The sequence below is a fragment of the Lampetra fluviatilis genome, chromosome 40, assembly GCF_964198595.1.
Source record: "Lampetra fluviatilis chromosome 40, kcLamFluv1.1, whole genome shotgun sequence".
Classification (NCBI taxonomy): domain Eukaryota; kingdom Metazoa; phylum Chordata; class Hyperoartia; order Petromyzontiformes; family Petromyzontidae; genus Lampetra; species Lampetra fluviatilis.
In genome coordinates, this window is record NC_136314.1 from 5,725,748 (window position 1) to 5,732,677 (window position 6,930).

A 6,930-nucleotide genomic window follows, 5' to 3' on the forward strand; every position below is an offset into this window, starting at 1 on the left:
GATTATCATCGGAGCAAAAGTAGCTACTACACATGTAGCTACTACATATGTAGTAGCTATGGGCCCCGCACTTTCAAGGGACCCGCGCTAAATGCTTTCAAGCTATCAATTCCGGTTCGGTGATTCCGCACTTGCTCTATTACTATAGTACTATACCGCCTTCAACTTTTACGAACGACTGGGTGTTTAAGGTTCGCGATTTGTCGTATTATCTGGCTGTTTAGCAAATGATAGAAATACAATTACTTTACTTAGTAAAACATTGGTGTCAATATTTTTCGTGTTCTTAATTTGATTTATGGCCCCTTTATAACATACACTACAGGACCCGCACTCGCTTAATCTGGCGCTGCATATGACACCGCCAACGCCACCGCCACCGCCACCGCCACCGCCACCGCATCGCCCACCGGTGGGAGTCGCAGGCAGGAGCCGCTTGTTCCGCGGCACGTGCGGGAAATCCGCGGCGCTGTCCCGGCTGCCACCGGCCCAGCTGGCACCCTGGTCCATCGCGGGCGACACGCGGCACCGCCAGTGCTCCCCCGCGCAGCACTCGCTGCTGCCACTAGGAGTGGGGGGCGGGGGGCGAGATTACAGGGCTGAGTTGGAGCCAGATACCGTAGCAGATCAAAGCGAGCGGAGTCAAATCAAAGGGCTCGTCGTCCGCTTTGATGAATACACCGCTGGATAAAAGTCTCCATTGTGCCCTCTCACAAATCTGCGATGTAACTATTCAACCAAGCGCGTGCCAATCGAGGGGGAGTGGGGGGGTGAGCTCAGATTACAGGGCTACGACATAGCGAGATGGGATACAGGTCAAAGCGTAGCGAATCACATAAATCATCATCAATAGAATTGGCCAAACATCTAAAAAAGTGGCATCCTCCTGAAAAAAAATAATCTTCAGACTGCTGGCATGCTCTGCTGGCCACCCATGCATGTAATAACCAGGCTCAAGCCAGCTTAGCTTCTGAGATCTTTCAGGGTGATGTGAGCTATGCGGCGGCGGTGTGTGTTTCTATGTAGAACTTCTTTCACATCATACTTAGCCAACCATGCTAATCGGAGGTGCGGGGGAAGGACAACAAACTAAGCATGAAAAGCAGTTCTTAAGAAATGAGTTTTCAATCGAGATTTAAATGTTCTTAGCTCCAGCGGCTTCGTAATATCGAAAGGAAGAGCGTTCCAGACGGCCGCAGAAGCGCGTCTGAAAGTGCGCGATGCAGTGCCCGTCTTTGTTCGATGGCCAGCCAAAAGCCCCTGCGAGAATGACCGGAGTTTTGCGTCATGGTTTATGCTCCTTAACGAGATCAGTAAGGTCAATGTGGTTCATTTGTGGCAATCACTTCGTGTGCAATGAGTGCGACTTCACATGGCATGCGTCCTAATGCCTTATCATCTGAGCCACCAGATTGTTTCTGTGACTTGTCACTATCCGTGTTCGCATGAACAGAGCACTTGGCGCTCATAGAAAACTCATGAGGCTTGCTCTGGAGGCGAACACAATGTTAGAAACGCTGAGCTGGCACTGCTGAGATCCTGGATTTGAATCCAGGCAGACATCGACATTGCAGTTACTTCTCTATCCAGGAGAGGCACACTGAGCCATTGGACTATTTTTCAGGAGGGGTCCTGGATTTTTATGTTTTCAGACAATTGTGTGTTTATTATTATTATACAAGGGAAACGGGAACAAACCCCACGCGCGCGAGAGGGGGCAACGTTCTATCCCTTGTACAGATGGAAACAGATGGAGATTAGTCCACTTCTTGTACTGGCTTTCCCTGGTGAGCCAGGGTATGGCACCACCAACCCTAACCTCCACAGTGCTGGATTACAGGAAATTTGGTCATATCCGGTGCTTAATTTCAGCTGTAGGTTACCAGAAGAGACCAGAACGCAGTTTTTCGTAATGATGCAGTCACACCACGTTCCTTTCTTGCGTGTAAACGAAATGTGTTCATACGATTACGACAATACTCTTTGGTTCTTCCGGTAAAGTCACGTAGTTAGAAATAAAATAGAACAAAATCACGACGTTTCGATCGCAACACAAGCAATCTTCATCAGGCATTGCTGCTACATTGGCATTGCTGTTACATTGGCATTGTTGCTGCATTGGCATTGCTGCTACATTTGCATTGTTGCTACATTGGCATTGTTGCTGCATTGGCATTGCTGCTGCATTGGCATTGCTGCTGCATTGGCATTGCTGCTGCATTGGCATTGCTGCTGCATTGGCATTGCTGCTGCATTGGCATTTCTGCTGCATTGGCATTGCTGCTGCATTGGCATTGCTGCTGCATTGGCATTGCTGCTGCATTGGCATTGCTGCTGCATTGGCATTGCTGCTGCATTGGCATTTCTGCTGCATTGGCATTGCTGCTGCATTGGCATTGCTGCTGCATTGGCATTGTTGCTGCATTGGCATTGCTGCTGCATTGGCATTGCTGCTGCATTGGCATTTCTGCTGCATTGGCATTGTTGCTGCATTGGCATTGCTGCTGCATTGGCATTGCTGCTGCATTGGCATTTCTGCTGCATTGGCATTGCTGCTGCATTGGCACTCGTGCACCACCCATGCTCCTGGTGTTGTTGATACACTTGGGCTATGCCCATCCCCAAACCTTTATAAACAGTTTGCCTTTAGAGGCTGACTCCTTTGCCTGATGACGACCACTTGTGTTGCGATCGAAACGTCGTGATTTGTTTTATTTTATTTCTACCTACGTGACTTTACCGAAAGAACCAAAGAGTATGGATTATTGCAGTCACGAAAGCTTAACATCACGATTATGACACAATTAAATATGAAGATGTCATCAGAGCTGAAGTCAGGAGTCTTGTACTCGAGTAGTAGTGCCTTATGCCGATAATCCCTACTCCAAGCCAGAATATATTGCGTGAGAAAAAATTAGCCCTTTAAAAATCTTATTTTACCTTTTACATTCATGGCGCAATACGGCAGGCAGCCTTACGATCGACAGTTATTTAATTAGCACTGTAAAAACATCGACTCCTAAGCGTGTAAGTCAGAACAATCGCTAGATGTGTAAAGATGAATCACAGTGGAGACAGCCCAGTGCTGCAGGCATCCCTCCTACTAGGATGGAACAACTTTAGACTCACACAAAGACAAAGATCCCCCGTATAGCCTCAACCGACTATTGGGGCAAGTGCTGTTAGCGAGCACCTATGAAGGCCTGCACGGCACACGAGGGGGTGGGTGGCCAGCACCACGCCCGGTCGCCTTTGTCTCCCTCGTAGAGATATTTACGCGCCACACCAGATACAGGTATGTATGCAATTGAGGCTGAGTCGACCTAGGGGAGGCCCAGGACCGGTTCAGATAATCGTGGTCGTGACCTGGAATCGACCTCAGTTCGCCGGGTTAGGAGCGTAGGGCGCTAACCGTACGTCCGGGGGGGGGGGGGGGGGCATTATTCCACGCACGGCTCACCAACCTCTTGTTCAGAGAGAGGATGCTTCTCGCTTGCTCTCTGTAGTAGATCTCTTGCTGCAACATTCTCCTCCTCTCCATGTGCTCTTCCAGAATGGCCTCTCTTTTCGCGCACACAAAGACAAAGATCCCCCGTGTAGCCTTAACAGACTGTAGGGGCAAGTGCTGTTAGCGAGCACCTACGAAGGCCGGAACGGCACACGAGCGAGTGGGTGACCAGCAACCACACCCGACCGCCTTTGTCTCCCCGGTGGCGATGTTTACTACACACCGCACCAGGTACTCATTTGAGGCTGAGCCGACCTATTGGGGAGGCCAAGCACCGGTTCAGACAACCGTCACCGGTGTTGTCCGCGAGCGGGAATCGAAGCCGGGTTGCCGGGTTCGTAGCGCGGCGTAGCGCTGACCGCTCCCCGCGCTCCCCGCGCTGCTGCGCACGAAGACAACGGAGCGTCGTCCCCTGTCGACGAACATCAGCGACGAGAGCGAGCGTGACAGATGCGCTTCCGAACAGACGCGGATTTGAGAGGCGCTTCGTTGCACCGCTTCAAGCCTGAGCGGAGCTCCGTGACCCAGATCCTCCCCGCCCCCCCTCACCCCGGACTTTGACGCTCCGATCGGCAGAGCCGGCCCGAGAAGGAAGGCAAATAAATCGTCCGCATTGATTCATTTGCACCCCAAATGAGCACGCGGCAATCGCGCTCGCTGCATCTGAGCGACGTCGAACGATCAGAAGTCGCGCGTCATCTCCCACGCGTCGATCCACGGCTCCGCAATCAGCGCACTTCGCACGAAGCGTGGCACACAATGGGCGCGGCGGGACATCTCGTTGGAGTGAGGCTGCTTCCCTGAGCTGCTGTCCGTTCGGGGCGAATCGGGTCACCCCCACTACCCCCTCCCCTACCCCCCTCTACCCCTGCCCCCCCGGCAATTTGATGACCTGTCACGATTTCGTTTTTTTTTCATTTATCTAAAAAATGTAGTTTTTTTTTTATTACGATGAACGGCAAGTGCCCCTAGTTGCCGCAGGGCAGGACTTTAGGCAAAGTACCTTCAAAGCTCACGACCGCTGCCGTGCGTTTCTTTGTTGTTGCGCTCACGACAAACCCCGTTCGGAACGCTGCAAGCTCGCAGCGCGTCACCGTGCGTTTGAGAGCAGCCTTGGGAGATGATGTCCGCGAAAGTCCTTAACTCAATTCGATATCAAACCAGGGGGACCGGCTATCAATCCGCTGCGAAATATCGTTCGTCGCGTGTCAATTTAAAACGCCGACAACTCAAAGTTGCACGGCTGCAGTTGGCCGAAGGAGGTGGAAACGCACATTTAACATGATGCCTTTTTATTGTGTGGGCAAGCCATTGGTGATCGGGTCAAGACACTCAACTCGCCACGCTCTACAACACGGTTTGATCACGGGCCGGAATTTAAATCCAGGATCTCAGCAGCGCCGGCTCAGGGTTCTGAGACCTGTGAGCTTCTGGGCCACCTACTGCAGAGAGGGGCCACTGGGAAACCACGGGAAATGGTTAATTGAGTGACAGCACCACGCAACCCGCGTTTTGCACAACAGTCAGAGGCTGCCCTGTAACACCGAGTAGGAGTGGCAACACAACGATTTTGAGTCATAGATGATAATGATTGTGACAGCTGCAGTTTGGCAATTAGTATTGTGACACGTGGAGGTGGGTCGGTGGGTGGGGAACATTCTCAACGCAATTGTAAAATTGGTCATCATTACATTGAACGACCTTCGTTCGAGATATTTTGCGGGTTTCAGTGGCAGAGAGGATGCTCTTAACACATCCACCAGCCATTGTGGTGTTTCTCTATTTTTCCATGCCTTTTTTTTGTCCGCCCATAGCGACTTCAGCGTTTCTGCATCATTACAAATTGGCCAGGTGTCCCGCACTCAAATGGAAGGATTGCATCAATCAGCACCGCGCTATCTGGTTGATATGTGCACGGTACCAATTTCCACCAACACAGAGCGCCATCGACATCAGTCGGCAGCACATAATCTCATCCAGCGAGACATCGAGGTACGGCCCCCTGTAGTTTTGCAGTATCCAGCCCATCTACTCACTCACCCACCCACTCACTCACTTATGTACTAACCCACTCACTCACCCGCTCACCCACCCACTCACCAACTTACCCGCTTACCCACTCAACCACCCACTCACTCACTCACCCGCTCACTCACCCACTCACCCGTTAACCCACCCACTCACTTGCCTATGCACAAACCCATTTACTCACATACTCACCCACTTGCTCATGTTAGTGCAGTCCAGTCCATCTACTTCTATAGTAACTCATCTGCTCACTCACTAATCCACCCACCCACTCACCTGCTCAATCACCCACCCACCCACCCACTCACCTGCTCACTCATTCACTCATTCACTCATTCACCCACTCACCCACCCACCCACTCCGCTCAAAGTAGCGGTGTCGGGCCCCGTCTATGTGAAACTCATTGCCCGTCAATGTCCGTAATATGTCTCTCACTCTCGCCTAGTTCCGCAGTATGTTAAGACTCCAAACGGAAATGCTCTGTAAATCTTACAAAGCATAACCATAGCGCCTTCCTTCGTCGTTGCCATGGCACTAAAACAGAAGCGAAGACGAAATATAGCGATTCACTTTATTGATTGATTGATTTAATTCCAAATGGATCAGGGCCCGACGAGCAAGCAACAGCATGAGCTCACTGACTCACAGTCCGCTTGTTAAAGCTGGATGAGATCTCCCCATGTCGTGTTGGTCACAAGGCCGGTCAATAATTTTGGCACGGGTTTACCACGTAGGCTTTCGCGACACATCTAATCCATAATATAGTTTTTTGGGGGGGTTAGATCACGATCACGATCTAACCCAAAAAACCCGCGTTGTAAACTTTCATACGCCCGAATTGTTCAGCTCCCTCCACTCCCGAACAATCCGCGGCCGCAGAACCTCCCAACTCGCGGAGCGATCGCGCCGGGCGTCGCGCGCTACGAGAACCCCGCTGACGACCGTCGCGTCGCCCAGGAATCGACCCCCAACCTGCTGGAGACGAGCACGCTGCTGGGAAGGCTGAGCCGGCTGTATCGGTAGTCGGCGGAGAGCGACCGCGGCTTCCGGAGGGTCACGCCGTACGCCTCGCCGCCGCCGCCGCCCGCCCCGGCCGCCCCAGCCCGGCGCACCAAGTTGCCGTTCCTGAAGTCCGAGTTGGAGACGGAGCGAAGGAGTTGCCCGAGCGCCGGCGTGGGGGCTGACGGCGGCGGTCGCGTCGTCCCCGCCGGCAGCGCCCGCAGCGCGTTGGTGGGGTAGCGACGGGCACCCTCGGCCGCCCGGCCCGGGAAGGGGAACGCCGAGGTGCTGAGCAGCGTCGGAGCGGCGGAGAAGGGGGGGCTCCACGGGGCCGAGGGGCGGACGTGCAGCGGCGACGGGGGCGCCCTGCGCGTCTCGGGCTGGCGCCGTCGAC

At 53.0% G+C, this 6,930-nt stretch overlaps 1 long non-coding RNA gene across 1 annotated transcript; it reads right to left on the reverse strand.

The window, feature by feature from the left end:
* Positions 1–434: 434 nt before the first annotated feature.
* Positions 435–6,618, reverse strand: LOC144946287 (uncharacterized). The gene is made up of 3 exons (XR_013639797.1): positions 6,510–6,618; positions 3,465–3,563; positions 435–565 (listed from the first exon to the last, which is right to left on the reverse strand). It is a non-coding gene; the product is annotated as an uncharacterized LOC144946287 (long non-coding RNA).
* Positions 6,619–6,930: the final 312 nt, after the last annotated feature.